Below are 25,596 nucleotides of genomic sequence, written 5' to 3'. Positions count from 1 at the left end.
TTCAGAGCCAAAAATATTATGAGAAATATGGATGCTTATTTCATAACAACAATGGGTCAATTCATCAAGAGGCTAAAAACTCTAAGGGTGCCTGGTGGCTCAGTCTGTTGAGCATCTGACTTTTGATTTTGGTTCGGTCATGATCTCAGGGTTGTGGGGTCGATTCCCATATCAGGCTCCACAATCAATAGGGCATCCGCTTGAGATTCTCTTTTTCCCTCTTCCCCATCTCTGTGCTCACACATGTACTCTCAATCTCATTTTCTCTCTTTCGCAAATAAATAAATCTTTAAAAAAAAAGGCTATAAAAATCCTAAATGTTTATGTATCCAATAGTAGGGCCTCAAAGTATGTGAACAAAAGCTGATAGAACTGCAAATAGAAATGAAAAAAATCCCCAATTATGGTTGGAGATTTCAGTATCCCTCACTTAGTAGTTAATGGAAGAAGTAGGAACACCTAAGCTGTCTCAGTTGGTAGACCGTGTGACACTTGATCTCAGGATTGTGAGTTTGAACTCCAAGTCGGGTGTAGAGATTACTTAAAAATAAAATCTTTTTTAAAAAAATCGAAGTAAGTGGAAAATCAAAGGAATGGCACACTGTCAACCAACTTGGCCTAATTGACATTTACAGAATATACCACCCAGCAACAGCAGAATTCACATTCTTTTTAAGTGCATATGGAACACTTATGGGCATGGACCACATTATAGGCTATAAAAGTAGTTTCAAATAATTAAAAAGAATTGATGTCCTTCAATGTATATTCATGGACCACCATGAAATTGAAGTAGAAGACAATAACAAAAGATCTCTGGAATATCCATGAATATTTGGAAACTAACACACTTCTAAATAACCTATGGTTGAAAGAATAAATTAAAAAGCAAATTAGAAAGTATTTTGAGCTGGATGGTATATTTTGGTATAATTTAATGTAATTTTGGTATAATTTAATGCACTACCCATCAAAATGCTACCAGCATTTTCACAGAACTAGAACAAACAATCCTAAAATTTATATGGAACCACAAAAGATCCCGAATGGTCAAAGCAATTCCGAAAAAGAAAAAACTGGAGGCATCATTATTCTAGATTTCAAGCCATATTACAAAACTGTAGTCATCAAGACAGTATGGTACTGGCACAAAAACAGACACATAGATAAGTGGAACAGAATTGAGCACGTGGAAATGGACCCACACCTATATGGTCAACTAATCTTTGACAAAGCAGGAAAGAATATCCAATGGAAGTAAGTCCCTTCAACAAATGGTATTGAGGAAACGGGACCACTTTCTTATGCCATACACAAAAACTAACTCAAAGTGGATGAAAGATCTTAATGTGAGACAGAAAACCATCAAAATCCTAGAGGAGAACACAGGTAGAAACCTCTTTGACCTTGGCCACAGCAACTTCTTACTAGACATGTTGTTGAAGGCAAGGGAAATAAAAGCAAAAAATGAACTATTGGGACTTCATCAAGATAAGTTTCTGCACAGCAAAGGAAACAATCAACAAAACTAAAATGCAGCCTATGGAATGGGAGAAGATATTTGCAAACGACATATCTGATGAAGGGTTAGTATCCAAAATCTACAAAGAATTTATCAAACTCAACACGTCCCCCCCAAAAAAACAACCCAGTTAAGAAATGGGCAGAAGACATGAATAGATAACTTTTCTCAAAAAGACATCCAGATGGCTAACAGACACATGTAAAGATGCTCATCATTATTCATTGTCAGGGCACTACAAATCAAAACCATGATGATATACCACCTCACATCTCCATGGATGGCTAAAACTAACAACCCAAGAAACAATAGGTGTTGATGAGGATGTAGAGAAAGGGGAACCCTTTTGCATTGTTGGTGGGGATGCAAACTGGTCAGTCACTCTGTAGAACAGTATGAAGTTTCTTCAGGATGTTAATGATCCTATGATCCAGCAATTCCACTCTAGGTATTTACCCAAAGGATACAAAAATACAAATTCAAAGGGATACATGTACTCCAGTGTTTATAGCAGCATTATCAACAATAGCTGAGTTGCTGAGAGAGCCCAAATGTCTATCTACTGGTGAATGGATAAAGAAGATATGTATGTATATGTATATGTGTGTGGGGATATATATATAATGGAACATTACTCAGCTATCAAAAAGAATGAAATCTTCCCTTTTGTAATGACATTGATGGAGCTAGAGTCTATTTTGCTAAGTCAAATAAGTCAGAGAAAGACAAATACCATATTATCTCACTCGTATGTGGAATTAAAGAAATAAAACGGATGAACATATGTGAAGGGGGAAAAGAAAAAAAGGAGTGAAATAAGCCATTGGAGACTCTTACGGAAAGAGAAGAAACTGATGGTTGATGGAGGGAAGTGAATGGGAAATGGGCTAGATGGGTGAAGGATATTAAGGAGTGCACTTGTTATAATGAGCACTGGGGTTGTATGTAAGTGATGAATACAATAGAAGGAGCGCACTTGTAAATTCATTTACAAATGAATCACAGAATTCTACTCCAGTAACCAATATTGCACTGTATTAACATACTTAAAATTTAAATTAAAAAAGTTGTGTTATAATGCCAAAGAAAATTAATTGGAGGGAAATTTATTGCACATAACACCCCTACTAGAAGAGAAGAAAGATCGTAGGTCAATGATCTCAACCTCCAACCTTAGAAAACCACAAGAAGGCAAAGCAAATTAAAACAGAAAATGTAGGGGTGCCTGGGTGGCTCAGTAGGTTAATTGTCTGGCTCTTGATTTTGGCTCAGGTCATGATCTCAGGGTTGTGAGATAGAGCCCTGAGTTGTGCTCAGTGCTGGGCATGGAGCCTGCTTAAGATTCTCTCTCTTCCCCTACTTCCTCCTTCTCTTAAAAAATGTAGAGGAAAAAAAATAATAAAGATCTGAGCAAAAATAATAATACAGAAAATCAGTGAAATCAAAACCTGGTTCTTTTTTTTTTTAATTTTTGTTTTATTATCTATGATCGTCACACAGAGAGAGAGAGAGACAGGCAGAGAGACAGGCAGAGGGAGAAGCAGGCTCCATGCACCAGGAGCCCGACGTGGGATTCGATCCCGGGTCTCCAGGATCACGCCCTGGGCAAAAGGCAGGCGCCAAACCGCTGCGCCACCCAGGGATCCCAAAACCTGGTTCTTTTAGTAGATTGGTAAGATTGATAAAGTTCTAGCTAGACTGATCAGGATAAAAATAAGAAAATATACAAATTAAAATATTAGCAATGATACAGATAATATCTTTACATATTATATAGATACTAAAAGGCTAGTGGAGAAATTATGAATAACTTTATGCCAATAATATGATGGCTCCGATGAAATGTGGACACATTTTTAAGCACACAAACTACCAAACCTCATGTGCAATAAACTCAATAACTTGAATACACATGTATCTAGTTTTTAACAATTGAATTTACAAACCTTAACAGATCTAAATAGCTTCACTGTGGAATTTTGCCAGATATTTGAAGAAGAAATACTATCAACTGTATAGAAATCCTTCTAGAAGTATTTATGGAGAGGGAATAATTTCCACATTGTTCCAGTCCTCCAACATTGTCATGATTCTAAAAAGCAGAGGTAACACATTATGAAATAACTGCAGGCCTATATCTCCTATACATGGATTAAATAAATGTTCACAAATGAAATCTAACAGTATGTAAAAATGCTAAGACATCATGAACCAGTGGAGTTTATCCCAGGAATTCAAAGTTAGTTTAGTATTTGAGAGCCAATCCATGTAATTCACCCCATTAGCAGATTAAACAAGAAAAACCATAGGATCATATCAATTTGTACATAAAAAACAGTTGATAGAATCTAAGATCCATTCCTGACAAAACCTCTCAGCAAACCAGGAAAAGAAGGGAATTTCTTCAACCTGATAAGAAGCATCTACGCAGGTAGTATCATAATTAAGCTGAAAGACTGAATCCATTTCCTCTAAGATTCAGGGGATTGCCAGAGAGAGCAACAATCATTCCCCACAGGGTGAAGGACTGGTGCTCTCTTCATTCATCCCTACCGCATATTCCCTACCGCATTTCCCAACAATATCATGCATGTAGTTAATACTTAAGAAAACTATTTTTCTTGTGTTATAAGCTTTGAAGATTTACTCCCCTGGTAATGTTAACTAACTAGAATTTAAATAAAAATAAGACACAACAACAAAAAGCTTTATTTCCTTAGTAACTTTCAGGTATAAAATGCAGAATTAATAACTAGAACTATAGTCATCAAGCTGAATGCTACATCCCCATGACTTATTTTATAAATAGAAATTTGTACCTTCTGACCCCCTTCATTCAACTGCCCTCCCAAGCACCAGTCTATTCTCTATGAGTTTGGATTTTCTTGTTTTGTTTTTAGATTTACACAGAAAAGTCATATCAAATGGTATTTTTTTTCTGTCTCACTTACTACACTTAGCATAATGTGATCAAGGTCTGTCATTGTTGTATAAGAAGCCACAGCAGATCTCTTGGCTTCTTGTTCAGTACTTCCTCTGCACAGTTTTTAAAACATTTTATTTGCTATACAGCTCCTTGCTTGTATTGTAGTGCAGTTTGGTCTAGTGTTTTAGAGCAAGGTTCTTTTTTTACTTGCTGGATTCCTATACTTAATACAGGGCTGGATAGGACAGGGTGTGTGTGAGGTGGGTGGTGTTCCTACCCACCTTTCTATTTACTCTTTTTTCTGTCTCCTCTTGTGAACCTCCCTGCCTGTTTTGGTAGACTGCTTTCATCTGTTCTGCTTTTAAAACCACAAGTTCTTTCTTTTCTGCCTCTGTGTAGCTGGGAGTTCCTTTAGGTGTTAATTCTTTTCTGATCACTTCTTTCTCTCCATTGATCGATTGTTATGTGTACTTTGTTTAAAGGATCAAATAATTTCATCTATGTTGTTTAGCAAGAATAGTGATGTTGTATGTTATTTAATATAAACCGCTGGTTTTTATTTTTTTATTTTATCTTTTTTTTTAAGATTGTATTTATTTATTCATGAGAGACACAGAGAGAGGGAGAGGCAGAGACACAGGCAGAAGCAGGCTCCATGCAGGAAGCCTGATGTGGGACTCAATCCGGGGTCTCCAGGATCACACCCTGGGCTGAAGGTGGCACTAAACCACTGAGCCACCCAGGGATCCCCCCTAATCACTGTTTTTTAATGTACGTTTTCCCCCTACATAAACACATAAGTGTATTCAAGAATAACTTGTGTGCCTCTGGTGGATACACTTTTCAGAATCTTTATTTTCCTTAACAGTTTTTCTGGCTCAATATTTTATTTATTTTTAAAAGATTTTATTTATTTATTTGTGAGAGAAACAGAGAGAGAGAGAGAGTTAGAGACATAGGCAGAGGGAGAAGCAGGCTCCCTACGGGGGAGCCTGATGCGAGAACTCCATCCCAGGACCCGGAATCATGACCTGAGCCAAAGGCTGACGCTCAACCACTGAGCCACCAGGTGCCCCTCTTTCTTAATATTTTAAATTCATTTAATGTTACCAAGTCTACTTGTTTATAGGGTGATATCATATTGACATGCAAAGCATAAATTGTGTGTCTGTAACTAGAACTTCCTAATTTCCTCTCCTTCTTCTCATCCCACCCCAGTAAAAAAAAATTTCAGTAACAATGCTATATATTGCATGGTTTGTATAGGATTTACTCAGTCTTATAGACAACCAGGCTCCTTTATTGCCGTCAATGGGGTAACCAGTGACATTTGCCCATGTTGTCAGGTCAATTTAATTCTTGCATTTTCAAACAACCTTGTCATTTACACAGGTTGGCTCTGATTCACAGGATATAATAGCCAAGGGGGTGGTTACTTCCATTTGATTTTTTAAAATGCAAATGTAAGGCTCTGAAAGCAGCATGAGGTATGAAATGCTTTCCAAGTGCTAGGAGTGCAAAATACAGAGTGGCACCCACATACACTTATAATGGCTCTAAATACTCCTGTCGCAGAAAGGAAAACGGAAGAGTCCTGAAGTGTTTTACTGCCTCACAGAATACAGATGGAAAATCTGGGTCTAATGACTTTTCACTCGGTGTAGTTCAGCTGGAGGAAAAAAAGTCTTATGTAAGAGGATTTCATTGTAAATAAAATGAATCACTGACAAAATTTTTAAAAGAAAGCAATGCAAAAAAGACCAAAAAAAAATGGCTGTAAAGATGACCTAGTTTTTTTTTTGAAAGTGTTTATAACAAAGATAGAGAACATATGTACTGTTCTCGATGCAGACATAAAGAGCAAGATCCATTAATTTTCCATTAACCTGGTGGCTTTTTAGGTGTGTAATTAATGATCTATCATTATCTGTATCTCCCTGCAGTTCGAAAATTGAGAAAATGTCTGGGTCATTCAGGCCCTAAAGCAGTTTATATGAACTCTGTAAAAATTAAGGCAAAAAAAAGGTTTTGATTAGAGTATTATTAATAATGGCTTCTGTTCTCCATTTCACCATGTGCGTTGGTAGATAGCCTAAGACAGCCATCCAAAATGCTTCACTGGAATTATTAGTGGACCAAGAATAAACATTTCTATATTTCACATTAAAATGTTACCTGATTTTCATGAAAGTGTTACCAAGAATTCCATCTCCAAAGGAAAAATAAAAATATAATGTGCTTATTTTATTTATGACAAATAATTAAGGCAATTGTAAGACTTCAGCTTTCCTTCTTTTTTTCTTTACCTGCCCAGGGCAGCAAGGTTTTTTGTTTTTTTTTTTTTTTTTTTGTATACTTTTGTATTGGAGTTCGATTTGCCAACATATAGTAAAATACCGTGCTCATCCCATCAAGTGCCCCCCTCAGTGCCCATCAGTCACCCCATAACCCCACCCACCTCCCCTTCCACTACCCCTTGTTCATTTCCCAGAGTTAGGAGTCTCTCATGGTTTGTCTCCCTCTCTATTTTTTTTCCATTCAGTTCCCCTCCTTTCCCTTATAATCCCTTTCACTATTTCTTATATTCCCCATATGAGTGAAAACATGTGATGATTGTCCTTCTCCAATTGACTTACCTCACTCAGCATAATACCCTCCAGTTCCATCCACGTTGAAGCAAATGGTGGGTATTTGTTGTTTCTAATGGCTGAGTAATGGTCCATCGTATATGTAGACCACATCTTCTTTATCTATTCATCTGTCAATGGACACTGAGGCTCCGTCCACAGTTTGGCTACTAAGACCTTGGCTTTCCAAGTTAGAATCTTTAGGCTGCTTCATGTAACTAGAAATTGTTCCAAAGAGATAGTAAAAATGGAGTGCAGATAGTTTCTGTCCCTAGTAAATGCGAAGAGCTTGGCGTTTTAGCCTCTGCAGCAAGATGTCTTAACCTCTCTGAATTTAATATTCCTAATCTGTGAACATGGCAGAAATGTTTGGGGAAAAGTGAAGGATTAAATGAAGGTAATGGTTGTTAAATGATACTGAAAAGTACTAATCATTTACTGATCAATAAATGATACTCATGGGAAACAAAGGCAAAGGAAAAATGAAATTTACTTACTCCTTACAGTCTACTGGCAAGTCCTCGAAACAGGCAGAGTGACCTTCCTCTAGCAACTCGGCTGCCTCGATGTTAATACTTCGCTAAGGGCAAAAGGGAATCTTAGCTTAACATTATCCCGCCATCCCCCCGAGGATCCTGTGAGTCTACTTTAACATATAAAAATTGCTTTAGGGATCCCTGGGTGGCACAGCGGTTTGGTGCCTGCCTTTGGCCCAGGGCGCGATCCTGGAGACCCGGGATCGAATCCCACGTCGGGCTCCCGGTGCATGGAGCCTGCTTCTCCCTCTGCCTGTGTCTCTGCCTCTCTCTCTCTCTCTGTGTGACTATCATAAATACATTAAAAATTTTGAAAATAGGGATCCCTGGGTGGCGCAGCGGTTTGGCGCCTGCCTTTGGCCCAGGGCGCGATCCTGGAGACCCGGGATCGAATCCCACATCAGGCTCCCGGTGCATGGAGCCTGCTTCTCCCTCTGCCTATGTCTCTGTGCCTCTCTCTCTCTCTCTCTGTGACTATCATAAATAAATAAAAAAAATTTAAAAAAAATTTTGAAAATAAAAATAAAAATTGCTTTGGAATCTTCCTTTATCTCTACCCCCCAAGATATTGTGTTGGCAGTCATTCCCTGAACATATGGCCCACCGAGATACATCTGAAGGGTCTCATGACTAGGGTTTTACTGGACAGTAATAAATGACCTTTCCTAACAATAGCTGGCCCCCTCCAGGACCTGGAAGCCTTGCTTCCAAAATTCCTTAGAGACTTAACGCTCTCCCTAACCCACCCCTCCCAATCTGAAAGTATATAGACAGTCACCCCGGCACAACCTCACTGCAGCTATTTCTGCCCATGGGTCCTGCCTCTGTGCTTTAATAAAACCACCATTTTGCACCGGTGACATCACAGTACTTCTTTCTTGGCCATCAGTTCTGAACCCCCAAGCATTTCCTACATCAACACTGTTCTCACTCATCAGTAAGGTAGGGAGCAAGAAAGAATATGGTAAGGCTTACAAACACTATTATGGTTGGCACTAAATACCTTTGTTCCTCTGTATGCTGAAATGGTAAATGGTGAATAAGTATTAGATCAGAGTTGATCCACCAGGAAGCCTTTTCCTAGAAACTCTGTCACTTTCCCTCTTCTCTGTGGTGTAAGTGTAGAACATGTGGCTTGAAGTTGATTAGCTTTCTCTGTAAGGAACACAGATCCATTTCTTATTCTATACAGCCCTTGTAATCCATTGCCAGTGTATCTAACTAAATAGTTTCTTTCTTCTCAGGTCTGTGTACTTTTTCAGTTCTTTCTTATTTAAATACCTGGCTTTGTATATGGGATCCATTGGGTTATGAAAAGTGGAAATGCCTTTGTTTGCTGGGATAGATTCAGGAAAATGACTTCCTTGGTGAAGCTCTGCCATGTACTTCATTTTTACTTCTGTTACAGATCTTTGAGTAGTATTTTCTAGTCTTTACCATTGGTATACACATCCACATCCTTGACTCAATTCTAAGTTCTCTAGAGGCAATGCTGGTGTCTTGGTTTTGTGACCTTCATAGTTGAACGCAATACCTGATAAAAAGTGGATGTAACAAATGTTTGTTGATTCAGTAATTTACAAAGACTCTCCTATGTAAGAGATGGATGATACATTTTTGCCTGTCAAAACAAGAAGAATGATAATTCCAAGTATTGGTGAAACAGCAGAGGAACTGGGTAGCTGTATTGGTATTTACACCGTCCTTAAATTATTTTTCATGGCAGTTGTGTATAAATGAGGCAATGTTCATGGAATGCATTTTGACAATATGTTTTTAAAGTCTTAAATATTTTCATTCCTTTTGACCCTTATAGCATTTTTCTTTGGAAAACAAATGGTTGCTACAATTTAGCTATAAGAATCATCATAGCAGGGTTGAATATGATACCAAAAATATCTAAACAATTTCAGTATCTATTAATGTGAAAGTAGTTTAAATAGACTGTGTGATATGCATACATGATGCCACTACTAAAAAACAATGATGTAGAACCACTTCCATTTTTAATATACATCTGTGTATCTTAATATATCTATCTATACTTCTCTATATGTAAGTGCTGAGGAACCAGATACCAAAATGTTAAAAATGTTTATTTTGGGGTGGCTTAATTACATATGTTTTAAATTTTCTTTTACTCTGCTGATTAGTGTCCTCTTTTCTGAAGTGAATGTTTGGCACTCGTGTTAAATTTGTTTCTAAGTGAATACAAGAAAGGTAGGAGAAATGTTTGAACAAATGAATAATTACAGAATACTTATTAACAATTTCATGCTGATTCCATTCCTGATGGCTTAGCCCCAAGTCAGTGAAGTGCAAATGAGAATATGAATTTTAAAAAGGGTAATAGAGGTCATCCCAGTTTTCCATTTTAAAGAGAACTGACATGGAAATAGGACCCTGTTTTTCATTTTGGGTAATGAATACTTTGCAAGAACATGAGTAAATATGTGGTGAAAATGTTATTAAACATTTTTAAGCAATTAAAATAATTATGATTACCCTGTTATTTGGAAATGCACAGTGATTTTCAAAGAAAAATATATTCAGGTAACCAGATTGTCTCCTACTTTTCTGTGTGTTTGAATGTCTTTTTTTTCTTAAGATAGGGAAGTCTGGTTTTAATATCAGCCAGAATATGTAGAAAGAATCAGCATGATCATTTGACTATGGCCTACTCAAAACACATACACACATTCTTTGCTGAATGATTTAGTCTACTGATGTCTTTTTAAAGATTTGAAGACTATGGCTAAGCCTATAACAACAGTGCCAAATTTCTTTATTAAAAGATAAAGCAGCACTGTTTTGTTTTCCAGAAATACCACAGAAAAACAATGTTGAGCACTTTGGCATCTGCTTTAAAGCAGATGTGCATCACTTCTTAAGAAGTGAGAGTTTCAAAGAAACATAATTTCCACTGCCTAAAGGGAGATGGGTTGTGATAAGGGAGGGAATGGGAGACAACTGTAGCGTTGAGAAGTGTCCATGGAGAAGGATGATACTCCTGGAATCTTGCTCTAATAGTTCTCTCTTCTGTAGAAGCCAGTATTAGATCCATCTGGAGTTAGGTCCTAGTGTGTCCAGGGTATTTTATAATAAGGGTGAACTCACCCTATCTCGTAGTCCCATTATGAGGATGTCAAGGGAAAATTCATATTTGGATAAATGCAGATGTAGAGCATTGAATTCCCTTTTATCATTTTGCTTCTTTCCGTCTTTTTCTTTCTCATTGTTCTTTCTTTTTTTTTCCCCCAAAGGTTGATAATACTGAGATGAGCATCTGTGGTTGTGTGGATTATGTCACCCATTGATAATGGTAAGGAAATCAATTTGTATTTCCATAGGTGCTAAATAACCTGCAGAATCCAAAACTTATAAAGTATACTTACAGAAAACACTTACGGTCCTAACTGTCCAATAATCAAAACAAATGTATTTTCTCCTTGATTTATTGAAAGTATCACAATTATATCCTGTTTTATTATTTTTCATGGTACTTAACTACCTCTCAACAGAGTCTATATTTTTAAAAAAGTATTTTTTAATTATCTTTTTCTTCTCCTAAAATGTAAGCTATCTGAATAAAAGGAATATGTCTTGTCCTCTATTGTGTCACCAGCACTTAAAGATCCTGGCTTGTAGGAGGTGTTCAGTAAATACCTGTTGAATTATGTTGATTTTCCATTACTTTTTCTTGTATGGATAATAGTAGGGCTTTATATCTGCTTGTAGTTTTTAACCCTTTTAACATTTTATGAGAATGTTCACACTGTAGTCACCTTTAAGTTCAGAATGATCCATCTATCCCACTTGATGGTGACTCACATGGTTAGAAAATGGTGCATATGACAGTAAGGTTTGTGTTCTACTTCATTTTTGCAAATATTTATTGCCACTTGCTATGTTTCTGTTCATGTCCTCATTGCTGGAGATGACCAAAATATAGTCCTTGATCTAAATGCGCTCATAATCAAGGAGACAAAATTGCAAAGAAGTGATTTTGATATCTTACACTATGTATGAAAGTAGAGGGCCATGGTAGTACAAAGGAGGATGTGATTAACTCTAGTGGTTGAGAGCCACCTGGGTGGCTCAGTGATAGAGCATCTGCCTTCTGCTCAGGTCATGATCCCAGGGTCCAGGGATCGAGGAGTCCTACATCAGGCTCCCCGCAGGGATCCTGCTTCTCCCTCTGCCTATGTCTCAGCCTCTGTGTGTTTCTCATTCATCATTCAATCAATTAATCAATCTATCTATCTTTAAAATAAAAAAAAACCTCTGGTGGTTGGGAATCAAGATTGGAGACATGGTCCTTTGTCTCTGAGGCATTCACAATCAAGTAAGGAAGATAGAGACATAAATAGTATAATGTACTTTATGTTGTAGTAGAGATATAAATCAACTAACATGACCACATCAAGAAGATAACAGTTCTATCTAAGCTGTTAGGATAAGGCTTTATTTAACAGTTGATATTTGCATTGGGCCTTGCGTTCCCTAGGCACAATGAGTATAGAAGATGGAATGGGGTTGAGGCAGAAGCAGATGCATAGAAATTAGAGTAGCTGAAATGTAGTAGAACAGATGGAAGGGGGATCCCTGGGTGGCGCAGCAGTTTGGCGCCTGCCTTTGGCCCAGGGCGCGATCCTGGAGACCCGGAATCGAATCCCACGTCGGGCTCCAGGTGCATGGAGCCTGCCTCTCTCTCTGCCTGTGTCTCTGCCTCTCTCTCTCTCTCACTGCGTGCCTATCATAAATAAAAAAAAAATTTAAAAAAGAACAGATGGAAGGTACAGAAAATAAAGTCAGAAAAATAGATTATGTTCTATATGGAATCCTAGGCTTAGGTGCCTGTATAGTATAACATGAATAACGGTGACACTGATTGAAGATTTAGGGGTTCCTGTTTCTGTGTGGTTTTAGTTCCATGGGTTAACTTTAGTGATGTTCATCCCAGGTTGATATAGCTCTGGGAAATAAAATTTATACCAGCAAAGTCCCAAAAAATGTTGAGAAGTTAACTTATTAAATGACAATGATAAATATTTCTATCAAAAGGATTGGGATACTTTTTTTCATCTTTTATTTGGAAAAATCACAATAGGGCACAATTAGATGAATGAAAAGGTAAAGTGAGTTGTTATTAAGAAGACAGATCTATGGAGATGTTTGACTGGCTTGGTCAGAGGAGCACAGAGCTCTTTATATTAGGGTCATGAGTTCAAGCCCCATGTTGTGTGTAGATATTACTTCAAAACAAAACAAAACAAAACAAAACAAAAAGCCTTAAGGAAGAAGTCAAATCTGCGATAGCCAAATAAACCAATATCCTATTTTATAGCCAAATAAAGCCAATCTTACAAAATTGTGCCTGGGGGCACACAAACCCAGCCAGATATCTGAGGGAGGCTTGATTTCACTTTGAACTGTGTTCAGTGACTTCACCTGATTTACAATCTCCTGATTCCTCTCTAGTACTCAATTCAAGAATGTATCCTGCATTGCTCTCTAATGCAGAAAGACTTTCAAACATTACATGCTCTTACTGCTTTGTATAGAAAATTCCCATTAGGGCTATGAGTGGATGCAGGGTATTCATCCATCAGTCATTTTAATTTACTCTCAACATTGTGCTGTAAGGGAAAAAAGATGAAATATCAAGTAAATAATGATATTGTACACCATAGCCAAAACATCTGTCTTTGAAGTGTAGAAACAAGAATTTACCTATTGTTTCATGGAAGTAAGGACACCAAACTGAAATCAATATATGTTAAAATTAAAAATGGCAACAGAGGCACTTCAATAATTCTAAATGTGGCCAAATTACAGAATATGTAAGGGCATGGGGAAATAATAACTCTAGAAGCAACTATGAGGGAGAAGAGTGGAGGAGGGAAGGAGAGAGCAAAGGGAGAGTAGTAAGTTAGAGGGAAGAGGAATCATGCTTGCAAAAGGAGATCTAACCTTCAACTTTGTCATAAGCTACCTGAGAGAAGGCAGCTCAAAAATGACCATTTGAAGCACTAACTTTGTGGCTACTCCTGATGGATTTTTTTTCTTTCATTCTTGCCACCTGTTTTGTGAAAGATAAGCTGAAGTGCCACATCACTGAGAGGAGGAGTAGGTATTAGTTGAAAAATTGGAGGAGGAACAAGGAAAGAATTGTTCTCTATTCTCCCAAGAAAGTACAACATTGCCTTAGGTCTCTAAATGTTTGAAAGCCACATTTATGTGGGGAGTTTTGAATAGCCTTTCTTTGGCTGTGTCAGAAACATCCTCTTAACTAGATATTTTTCAGCTCATTTGACGTTTATTACTTAGTCTGACATTATTTCAAATACCCAGAAGGAAAGATAAATGTGGGATCTAATTCGCAAAGAGTTCTCGGAGGAATGGAAAGGCATTATGACCCTTATCTAGGCCATTCTGGCCTTGGTTTTGTCTTCTTTCTTTTAACTTAGCCTCTGTTATTGAGCTCAATCTGAATTCAGTAGAATGATTTTTTTTGAGTTTCATTTAAAAAGTGACCAGCAATTAAAAACAAAATCTCCAATGTTTGGTGGCTTATGTTGGAGCTGCTGGAAAGGAAGCTTGAGAGATATGGAGAAGCTTGAGACATGGAGAAACCACACTGGAAGGTTTAACATGGGACCAAGTGGAGCAATTTTTTGTAATTCACAGCCATGACTCCCAGTGGTTGGATCTTCCCCATTTTGCTGTGCTCTACACTTTCTTGCATAAGCATTTGATCGTTTATTCAACAAACCTATATTAATAAGTGCTTACCCTTTATCAGGAAACTTGAAATACACAAATGAATAAAGATGTCACATTCTCTCTCAAGGAGCTGATGGCATAAAAGGGAATACAGTGCATAGAACCAGCAATTTACGAACTTACGAGCTTTGACAGGCATGTACAGACATAGGATTCTATGAAGACATATAGGAAGATACTTAACAAATTGTCATTCAAGGCTTTCAAAAGAAGATAAGGCTTGAATTTGTAGGGTAGGAAAAATAATTTTCCTTTTACCCTTCTAGGTTCTTGGCTGATACCCTCCTATAATAAAAGACAGATTAATAGGAGAAGAACAAATGGAAGTTGAATAACATGTATATCTCCCACATATGAGGAAGAGACCTGGAAAAACTGATTTAACTCCCCCAAATGGCCAATGATATCACCTTAAATAGTATCTCCACCAGAAAAGAAAATAAGATGTTGTAGTTGAGGGGGCCAGTTATGGGAGGTTATCAGGCAAAGCCCCCTAAACAGGATTAAGTTGTTCTGTAAATTTAAGTTCCTGTGCTTCCTATTGATAAGAGTTTCTAGAGATTTACTCATTCTCCTCCTCCTTGTACAGAGAGGGAGACATCCTTACAGATGGATATTTTCCTTATATCTACTAGGTTTTCAGAGCTTTGTTTGTGTCTGCTATATCCTAAAAATAACCAGCTGAAGGAAATGCAAATTGTACTTTTTACAATGAGATATCCCCTTGCACCAGTGAGAATCGCTAGTATCAAAGAGACAAGAAATAATAAGTATTGGGGAGGATGAGGAGGAAGGGGACCCTCGTGTACTGTTGGTGGGAATCTAAATTGATACAGGCACTATGGAAAACAGTATGGTGGTTCCTCAAAAAATTGAAAATAGGAATACTTCATAATCTAGTCATTCCATTTCTGGGTATTTACCCAAAGAAAATGAAGACACAAATTTGGAAAGATATGTGCACTCCTATGTTTATTCCAGCATTATTTATAGTAAAGATAAGGAAGCAACCTAAGTATCTATCAATAGGTGAATGAATAAAGAAATGGGGATACACACACACACACACACACACACACACAATCCCTCAGCCATTAAAAAGAATGAGATCTTGCTATTTATGAAAGCGTGGGTGAGCCTAGAGGGTATTATGCTAAGTGAAATAAGTCAGACTGAGAATATGAATATCATGTGATTTCACTTCCATATAGAATCTAAGAAACTAAACAAAGAACAAAACAGGAATAGATTCACAAATCTAGAGAACAAACTGATGGTTTCCAGAATGAGGGATGAGCAAACCAGGTCAAGAGGTCAAGATTAAGAAGTGTAAACTTCAATTTATAAAATAATGAAAAAATGAAGTCTCATGGGTAAAAATTATGGGGAATATAGTCAATAATATTATAACTTTGTATGGTGGCATGTGGTACTACACTTATGGTGAGGATCTCATAATGTATGTAATTGTAAGCTCATGGTGTTGTACACCTGAAATTAATATTGTGTCAACTATACTTCAATTAAAAACATATAAATTTAAAAAGGAAAAAAAATTCAGTCTTCCCAAAAGTTAGTTAAGAGAAATGAGTTGTAGAAGCAACAATAGATCACAACAGCATGAATAAACAAACATGTAAAGCTATTTCTACAATAAAAAAAAGTCAGTGGCTCAAAATAGTCCTTATATCAAAGATTGGGGTAGTGTAGCTCCCCTTCAAGCTGAATCAGAAAATTCAGAGTGAGAAGGATTGTCCAGGTAGAAGAAATTACATATGTCAAAGTATGGATGTATATAGGGAACTGTGAAGATAGTATATGACTGGAGGGTAGGGAGTGTTGAGGGAGGATCTTGGGAAATGAGGTCAAAGATATAGGCAGGAGTTATGCCATGCATGTCAAGTGCAGTTTGGGGGAGTGTAAAGTAATGTCACAGATCTATTTTATTTCCAACTGTATGTCTTTGTAGGTTTTCAGTGATGTAGGTACCCTATTTTCATCTAGCTTCCCCTGTAGTTGTTGCCTTTCATATAGTGCTTATTAAAGCTTCATTGACTTTGAACCTTCTGTCAGGCTAGTTGACTGGATGAATGGCCCTGAAAGAGTAAAGATAATGGGGCTAAAGAGTCTAGATTGGAAAATGTTCTTTGTGTCATTAGTGGGAGACCCCACGGATAAACAGTCTGCTATACTGAAGTTTCTGTTAAGGGAAGGAATGAGAGTACTGACCATTTCAGCCTAGGACGCATTGGGTGAATGCCCTTCTTGGTAAGGTAACTCAGGATACTGGTTTTGTATCTTAGTTTTTTTCAGAACAAAATCTCATTAGATCAGTTTGCCCACACAAATCAAAATCTAACAAATAAGATATTCCAAAGAAATCCAAATATCTCTCAATTTATGATAAAGATTATATCTGGCAGTGTACCTGATATCAATCTTTTGCACAGGGCACACACTTCTGTTTGGAAAGTTCATTCTGAAGATCAAATGGTATATCAGAATATTACTTTGAAAATATAGAGTTAGAACAAAGGTAATGTGGTGTTCTCTGGGGACATTTCCATCAAGCTATCTATGGTGGTGTGACTGATTGTCCTTCTCCACTCCTGAAATAGTACTCTTCAGAGAAGTGGTACTTGTTTTTAGAATCGGAGCACTGATTCTCCTGGACAGAGCACACTGACATAGTCTCACATGATGACTCTTCCTAGAATCCATGCAAACACTATTCTATCTCCACTTGTTATGACATGGCTTGTCACTAGTTTGGTCGGCATAGAGACTGAGTTGACATTAGACACTCAGCAGCAGCATATTTGCAAACCATTTTTTAGGATGGAAAGAATTTCTCTAGGTAGTCTGCTTTATCCATTACTTTCTTTTACTTTCAGAAAGTAACTTTCTAAGTTTGACAATTAATGAGAACAGTCCCCATTTTAACCTGCTGCATTTTTAGATCCTCCTGCCAAATTTGCCAATTAAGAGTTATACATTATCAAACAGGAACAAATTCATGAAGATTTCACTTCAATAATTTGTGAACAGTTTTTCAGCACCAGCATTCTTTTTGGAAAATGAAATTGTGTCCAAAACACACATAAAAATATTAAAGCAGGGCTCCAAGGGAACTCTATTTTTATCTGCTCATTTTACAGATATGGAAACTGATTTTCATAGAAGGTGACTTTCCCAGCACAGCTCAGCCCGTCTGAGGCAGATTGAGGACTAGAAGCTAGGTCTCTTGATTCCTAGTTCAGTGCTGTTTTTACTCCACCACTTAGTACTCATAAAATATGTACAAAGACAGGTATGGAAAGGCGAACTGATATCTGCATTGAATGATCTCTGCAAGGTACTCTTTGACAATTCTGGCTAGAAAATCTCCATTGAAATCTTCAAATACTCTTTTGATGGAAAAAAAATGAGCAATGGGAGGGATCATTTTTTCTACTAAAAATTTCCCCTAGAACCCCTGTACATCATTGTATTTTCTGACCCTTTTTGTTATTCAAACAGCCTTAGTGCCATTTACTTGAAGACACGTTCATGCTTTCAAAAATTGAATGTTAAATATTATGTACATAAACATAGAATATTTATTGAATATTCTTAATATGAATATATGCTACTTCTGCCAGAAACCCAGGGCAATGTAATTTAGCATTAATACAATTGTGTGGGTGGGGTGGGATTGGGTGGGGGGGGTAGTTGACATTTGTTGGGAGTATTTTTATTGTATGAGAAGAGTTTGAGCTGTATGGATTTTGAGGGCTCTTACTATATCAGAGAGATTGTATTCTTTTTTTAGGTTTTATAACTTGAGCTGGCCTTGATAATTAAGTAGGGCTGACCCTAGAAGATAGGTAGAAGAGTCTTAGGAGTAGTGGTTTTGCATGCAGTGGTTATCTTTCCTGGCTGACTGTTCAGCCAATAGAGTGCTGTCATATGGTGGAGAGATGGCTCTCGGATGTTTGGTTTGGGTGAATGGCAAGTCCTAACTCCTCATTGGGTCTCAATGTCCATCTCTGGAAAATGAAAAGGTAAAGATTATCTTCTAGCTCCCTAGCAGTTCTGACATCATACAATTATCTGATTCTTTAATTTTTCTGTTAATAATGAGTGCTTCGGGATCCCTGGGTGGCGCAGCGGTTTGGCGCCTGTCTTTGGCCCAGGGCGCGATCCTGGAGACCCGGGATCGAATCCCACATTGGGCTCCCGGTGCATGGAGCCTGCTTCTCCCTCTGCCTGTGTCTCTGCCTCTCTTTCTCTCTGTGACTATCATAAATAAATAAAAACAAAATTAAAAAAAAATGAGTGCTTCATCATTCAGAATCTGTGAAATATTGAGCATCTAAGCCATGGTACACTGTGTGCTAACTATGCTAGGATCTCTAGCTCTTTCTTTACAGCCTAGACATGTGCCCTTCTCCCAGACCCACCACTCTGGTCCATGAAAATAACTACTTGTGTGTATTCCATTGCCCCCATAGCTCTTGGCTTTTTTTTTCAATTAAGTTTTAAATTTTAATTCCAGTATAGTGAACACACAATGGTTATATTAGTTTCAGGTATACAATATAGTGATTTAGTAATTCTATACATTACTCAGTGCTCATCTGATAAGTGGACTCTTTAATCTCAATTACCTGTTTCGCCTATCCCCTGCCCCACAACCTCCCATCTGGTAACCATCAGTTTGCCTTTTATAGTTAAGAGCCTGTTTCTTGGTTTGTCTCTTACTCTCTTTATTTTCTTGTTCCCCCACCGCTGCCCAAATTCCACTTGAGTGAAATCATATGGTACTTGTCTTTCTCTGACTTCTTTTACTTGGATTGTAATCTCCAGCTCTATCCATGTTGTTGCAAATACCAAGACATCATTCTTTTTGTGGCTGAATAATATTCTACTGTGTGTGTATGTATGTATGTATATATATCACATCTTTATCAATTCATTTATTGATGGACACTTGGGCTGCTTCCATAGTTTGTCTATTGTAAATAATGCTGCAATCAATATAGAGGTGCATGTATCCCTTCGAATTCGTGTTTTTGTGGTTTTTTTAATACATACCTAGTAGTGCAATTACTGGATCATAGGATAGTTCTATTTTTAACTTTTTGAAGAGACTTCATACTATTTTCCACAGTGGCTTCCCTAGTTTGCATTCCTACCAACACTTCATGAGTGTTCTTTTTCCTCCACATCATTGCCAACACTTGTTGTTTCTTATGTTTTTTATTTTAGCCATTCTGACAGGTGTTAGGTGATACATTACTTATAGTTTTGATCTGAATTTCTCTGATGATGAGTGATGTTGAGCATCTTTGCATCGTTTCATGTGTCTATTGGTCTTTTCATGTGTCTGTTGGTCATCTGGATGTGTTCATTGGAGAAATGTCTGTCTGTTCATGTGGCCTGCCCATTTTAAATTTAAATTGGATTATTTGGGGGGTTTGGAGTGTTGTATACATTTTTTTATATGTTTTGGATATTGACCCATTTTCAGATAGATCATTTGCAAATATTTTCTCTCATACAGCTGTTTGCCTTTAAGTTTTCTTTTCTTTTTTTTTGCTTTTAAGTTTTCTTGATTGTTTTTTTCATTGTGTAGAAGTTTTTTATTTTGATGTAGTCCTGGTGGTTTATTTTTGCTTTTTCCCTTACCTCAGGAAACATTTCTCAAAAAATTTTGTAATAGCTGAGGTCAAAGACATCACTGCCTGTGCTCTCTTCAGGATTTTGATGGTTTCAGGTCTCTTGTTTAGGTCTTTAATCCACTTTGAGTTGTTGTATGTAGTGGAACAATTTGGTCCAGTTTCATTCCTTTGCCTGTAGCTATCCAGGTTTCCCCTCGCCATTTGTTGAAGAGACCTTTTTCCATTATATATTCTAGCCTCCATTTTTGAAGCTTAATTGACCATATAATCATGGGTTTATTTTTGGGCAATCTATTCTGTTCCATTGATCGATGTGTATATTTTAGTGCTAGTACCATACTGTATTATTTGATACAGCTTTGACATATAACCTGAAGTCTGGAATTGTGATATCTCCAGTTTTGTCCTTTTTCAAGATTGCTTTGGCTATTCAAGATCTTTTGTGGTCCCATACAAATTTTAGGATTTGTTCTAGTTCTGTGAAAAATGTTGGTATTTTGGTAGGGATTCCGTTAAATCTGTTGATTGCTTTGAGTAATATGAAACTTTAAAAAATTTGTTCTTCCAATCCATGAGCATGACATGTCTTTCCATTTCTTTATGTTGTCTTGAATTCCCTTCACCAGCATTTTATAGTTTTTAGAGTATAGGTCTTTGAATTCTTGGGTTAAGTTTATTCTTAGTTACCTTATTATTTTTGATGTATTTATAAATGGGACAGTTTTCTTAGTATCTCTTTGTGCTGCTTCATTATTTGTGTATAGAAATGCAACACACTTCTGTAAATTGATTTTGTATCCTGCCACCTTCCTGAATTCATGTATCAGCTCTAATATGTCTTTTGGGTTTTCTAGATATAGTATTATGTCATATGCAAATAGTGAAAGTTTTACTTCTATCTTACTGATTTGGGTGCCTTTTATTTCTTTCTGTTGTCTGAATGCTGTGGCTAGCACTTCCAATACCATGTTGCAAAAAAGTGGAGAGAGCGGACATCCCTGTCTTGTTCCCGGACTTAGGAGAAAGGCTCTCAATTTTTCCCCATTGAGTATGATGTTCACTGTGGGTTTTCATATAAGGTATTTATTATGTTGAGGTATGTTCCATCTAATCCTATTTTGTTAAGGGTTTTTTACCATGAATGGTAGTTGTACTTTGTCAAATACTTTTTCTACATCTATTGAAATAATTATGTAGTTTTTATTCTTTCTCTTATTGATGTGATGTGTCATGTTGATTGACTTCTGAATATTGAATCACTCTTGCATTCTGGGAATAAATCCTGATGAATTTGATCCTGATGAATTGTTTTTTTAAGATTTACTTATTTTAGAGAGCACATGAGCAGGAGGGGCAGAGGGAGAGGGAATCTGAAGCAGACTCTGCGCTGAGTGCAGAGCAGGGATCAATCTCACAACGCTGAGATCATGACCTCATCCAAAACCAAGAAATCAGTTTAACCAACTGCACCACCAAGGTGCCCCAGTGAATGATTTTTTAAAAATGTATTGTTGGACTCAGTTTGTATTTTGTTGAGGATTTTTGCATCTGTGTTCATCAGAGATATCGGCCTATAGTTCTCCTCTTTTTTTTCCTTTTTTTTTTTTTAAAGTAAACTATATGTTCAACATGGGGCTCAAACTCACCACCCTGAGATTAAGACAGCTAGCCAGTCCCCCTATGTAGTTCTCTTTTGTTGTAGTGTCTTCATCTGATTTGATATCAGGATAATGCTGACCTGATAGAATGAGTTTGGAATCTTTCTTTCCTCTTCTATTTTTTTGGAATTGGTATTATTTCTTCCTTAAATGTTCGGTAGAATTCACCCGTGGAGCCATCTGGTCCTGGAATTTTTTTGGGAGTTGTTTGATTACTGATTTACTTTCATTGCTGGCCATCAGTCTGCTCAAATTTTCTATCTCTTCCTGCTTCAGCTTTAGAAGGGTTTATGTTTCTAGTAATTTATCTATTTCTTCTAGGTTGTCCAGTTGGTTGACATCTAATTTTTCATAATCTCTTATAATCCTTTGTATTTCTGTGGTGTTGGTTGTTATTTATCCTCTTCTATTTGTGATTTTGTTTTAGTCCTCTATTTTTTAAATGAGTCTGGCTAGAGGTTTATCAATTTTTATCTTTTCAAAGAACCAGCTCCTGGGTTCATTGATCTGTTCTATTGTTTTTTAAATTTTCTGTATCATTGATTTCTGCTCTGATTTTTTTTTAAGATTTTACTTATTTATTCATAAGAGACACACAGAGAGAGGCAGAGACATAGGCAGAGGGAGAAGCAGACTCCCTGCAGGGTGCTGGATGTGGGACTGGATCCCAGGACCCCAGGATCATGACCTAAGCCAAAGGCAGACGCTCAACCACTGAGCCACCCAGGTGCCCCTCTGCTCTGATCTTTATTGTGTCCTTCCTTCTGATTGTTTTGGGTTTTCTTTGTTCTTCTTTTCCTAGTTCCTTTAGGTGTAAGGTTATGTTGCTCATTTGAGATTTTTCTTGCTTCTTGAGGTCGACCTGTGCTAGTACATACTTACCTCTTAGAACTACTTTTTGCTACATCCCACAGGTTTTGGACTGCTGTGTTTTCCTTTTCATTTGTTTCCATGTACTTTTTATTATTTCTTCTTTGATTTCTTGGTTCACCCATTCATTGTTTAGTAGCATATTATTCAGCCTCCACGTATATGTGCTCTTTCCAGATTTTTACTTGCAGTTGATTTCTAGTTTCATAATGTTGTGGTCAGAAAATATGCATGGTATGACTTTGATCCTTTTGAATTTGTTGATACTTGTTTTGTGGCCTAACATGATCTAGTCTGGAGAATGTTCCATATGCCCTTGAAAGCTGTGCATTCTGCTGTTTTAAGATGGGATGTTTGGAATATATCTGTTAAGTCCATCTGGTTCATCATGTCATTCGAAGCCACTGTTTCCTTGTTGATTTTCTGTTTGGATTATTTGTCCATTTATGTATGTGGGCTGTTAATGTTCCCTACTAGTATCATATTAACTATCAATTATTTCCTTTATCTTTTATGTATTCAGGTGCTCCAAATACATAAATATTTGGGTGCATAAATATTTACAATTTACAATTGTTATATCCTTGTTGGATTGTCCCTTTTATTATTGGATAGGGTACTTCTTTGTCTCTTGTTATAGTCTTTATTTCAAAATCTTGTTTCTTTTGTCTGATATAAGTATTGGTACCCTGCCTTTCTTTTGACATCCATTTGCACAATAAATGCTTCTCTGTCTCTTCAGTTTCAATCTGGACGTGACTGTAGATTTTAAATAAGTCTCTTTTAGGGAACATATAGAGGAGTCTTATTCTTTTATCCGTCTTGTCACCCTATGTCTTTTGGTTAGAGCATTGAGTCCCTTTATATTCAAAGTAATTTTTGATGGATATGTTTTTATTGCCAATTTCTTACTTGTTTTGTTGTTTCTGTAATTATTCTCTGATCCTTTCTTCTCTTGCTCTCATTGCTTACTGGCTTTCTTTAGTGATATACGTCGATTCTCTTCTTATTTTTTGCATATCTATTTCTGGCTTTTGATTTGTGGTTACCATTAGGTTTGCATATAACATCTTCTACATAGAGCAATCTGTATTAAGTTGATGCTCACTTATTTTGAATGAATTCTTTACTTCACCTCACATGTTTTAGGAATATTATGTCATATTTTAACTTCCTTTTATTTTGTGGATCCTTTTTAACTTCCCTTTTATGTTGTGGACTGATTTTTAGATATAGTTATTTTTACTGCTTTTGTGTTTTCTACTTTTTATACTCTCACTTATGATCTTTCCTTTCCACTCAAGGTGTTCCCTTTAATATTTCTTGTAGAGGTGGTTTAGTGGTCATGAAGTCTTTTAGTTTTTGTTTGTCTTAAAAACTCTTTATCTCTCCTTCTATTCTGAATGATAGCCTTACTGAATAGAGTATTCTTGGCTGCAGATATTTCCCACTCAGCACTTTGAATATATCATGCTACTCTCTTCTGGCTTGCAAAGTTTCTGTTGAAAGATCCAATGAAAACCTTATGGGGTTTCCCTTATATGTAACTGTCTTTTGTCTTATTTCCATCATCCTCCCTCCCTCTCTCCCTCTCTTTCTTTCTTCCTCTCTTACTTTCAGGCTCCATACCCAATGTGGGACTTGAACTCATGACCCTGAGATTAAGAGTCACATGCTTCACCAATTGAGCCAGCCAGACATGCCTCTGTCTTTCTCTTTCTGCTTTTAAAATCTCACTTTTTTTTAAACCATTTCAGTTACTCTATGTCTTGTAGACCACTTTTGGTTGAACTGGTTCAGGGATCTCTCTGCCTCTTTGATCAGCATGTTTCCTTCCCCAGATTTGGGAGGTTTTCAGGTTTTCTTGGAAAAAATTTTCTGCTCCCATTTCTCTCTCTTTTCTGGATTCCCTATTATGCAAGTGTGATTGCATTTGATGGAGTCACTGAGGTCCCATTTGATGGAGAATAAGTCTATTCCATTTGCATAATTCTTTTGTCTCTCACTTGCTCACTGTGATTATTTTGCATTAGTTTGTCTTCTAGATCATTAATTTTTTTCTCTGCTTTGTCTAGTCTGCTTTTATTCCAGGAAGTGTATTTTTAATGTGAATTTCTGTGTTCTTCATCTTTGGTTCTTTTTTAACTCTGTATTAAGGCTTGCAGTGATGGCCTCCCCTCATTTCTCAAGACCAGTGAGTACCTTATTGATCATTACTTTAAGTATTCAATTAGGCACATCACGTATCTCCATTTCACTTAGGTTTGTTAATGCAATTTTGTCCTATTCTTTCATTTGAACCGTACTCCCCTGTCTCCTCGTTTTCCCTAATTCTCTATGTTTATTTTCATGTGTTAGTAAAGTCAGCTATGTCTCTTGCTCATGAAAGTAATGGGTGGAGTGTGTGCTTGTAACAAGGTGGTGCCCATTTTCTCCTACAGGGATGCACCACTGCTGTGGTAACTAGACCAGCCAGAAACTTTGCACAAAGCCTGCATGGATGCAGTTTTAACAAGGTTACATGTGTCCTCCACAGGAGATGGGAAATGGCAATGTTGGCAAGGTTTGCACCAGTGGTTTTGGAGAGGGGAGCCACAGGGCCAAGACTGAGACAGGCCTGATTGGATGGGGTGGAGCCCCGTGTAAGCAAGTTAGGTGGTAAATGCTGACAACTAACTTGTTCCTGCATGTGACCATTTGTTTATGCTGGGTGGCATGGGAGGGAAATGGTGCCTACTTCCTCCTCTGTTCTGAGAGAAGTCCCTTAGGGAACTCTGAGATTAGTAACTAACTCTCCCTCCCATATGCCTGAGTCATTTACAAAATGCTGCTTCTGGGATGTGTCTCACTGGGTTGTTTGTTGTACTGTCTCTTATAAGGGTATAGACTCAGCTTCCTATGGCCCTCTGGCCTCTACCAGATCTGAGCCAGGGATTTTTAAAGTTCCAGGCTCAAGTCCTGCTGGTTGTAAGAACTTAGGAAATTTGGACCCTCCTGATTTGCAAAGC

General features: G+C 37.2%; 1 long non-coding RNA gene across 2 annotated transcripts in view; it reads left to right on the top strand.

The window, feature by feature from the left end:
- LOC112649535 (uncharacterized) overlaps positions 1-25,596 on the top strand; it is a 158,909-nt gene that overhangs the window by 17,085 nt on the left and 116,228 nt on the right. For both annotated transcript variants that reach the window (XR_004813073.1, XR_003129608.2), the window contains exon 2: positions 10,875-10,933. This is a non-coding gene — a long non-coding RNA (uncharacterized LOC112649535). The remainder of the gene's footprint in view (positions 1-10,874; positions 10,934-25,596) is intronic.

This window comes from Canis lupus, chromosome X (genome assembly GCF_003254725.2).
Source record: "Canis lupus dingo isolate Sandy chromosome X, ASM325472v2, whole genome shotgun sequence".
Classification (NCBI taxonomy): Eukaryota; Metazoa; Chordata; class Mammalia; order Carnivora; family Canidae; genus Canis; species Canis lupus.
Note: the sequence above shows the minus strand (reverse complement) of the source record. Positions and strands in the feature narration are given on the sequence as shown.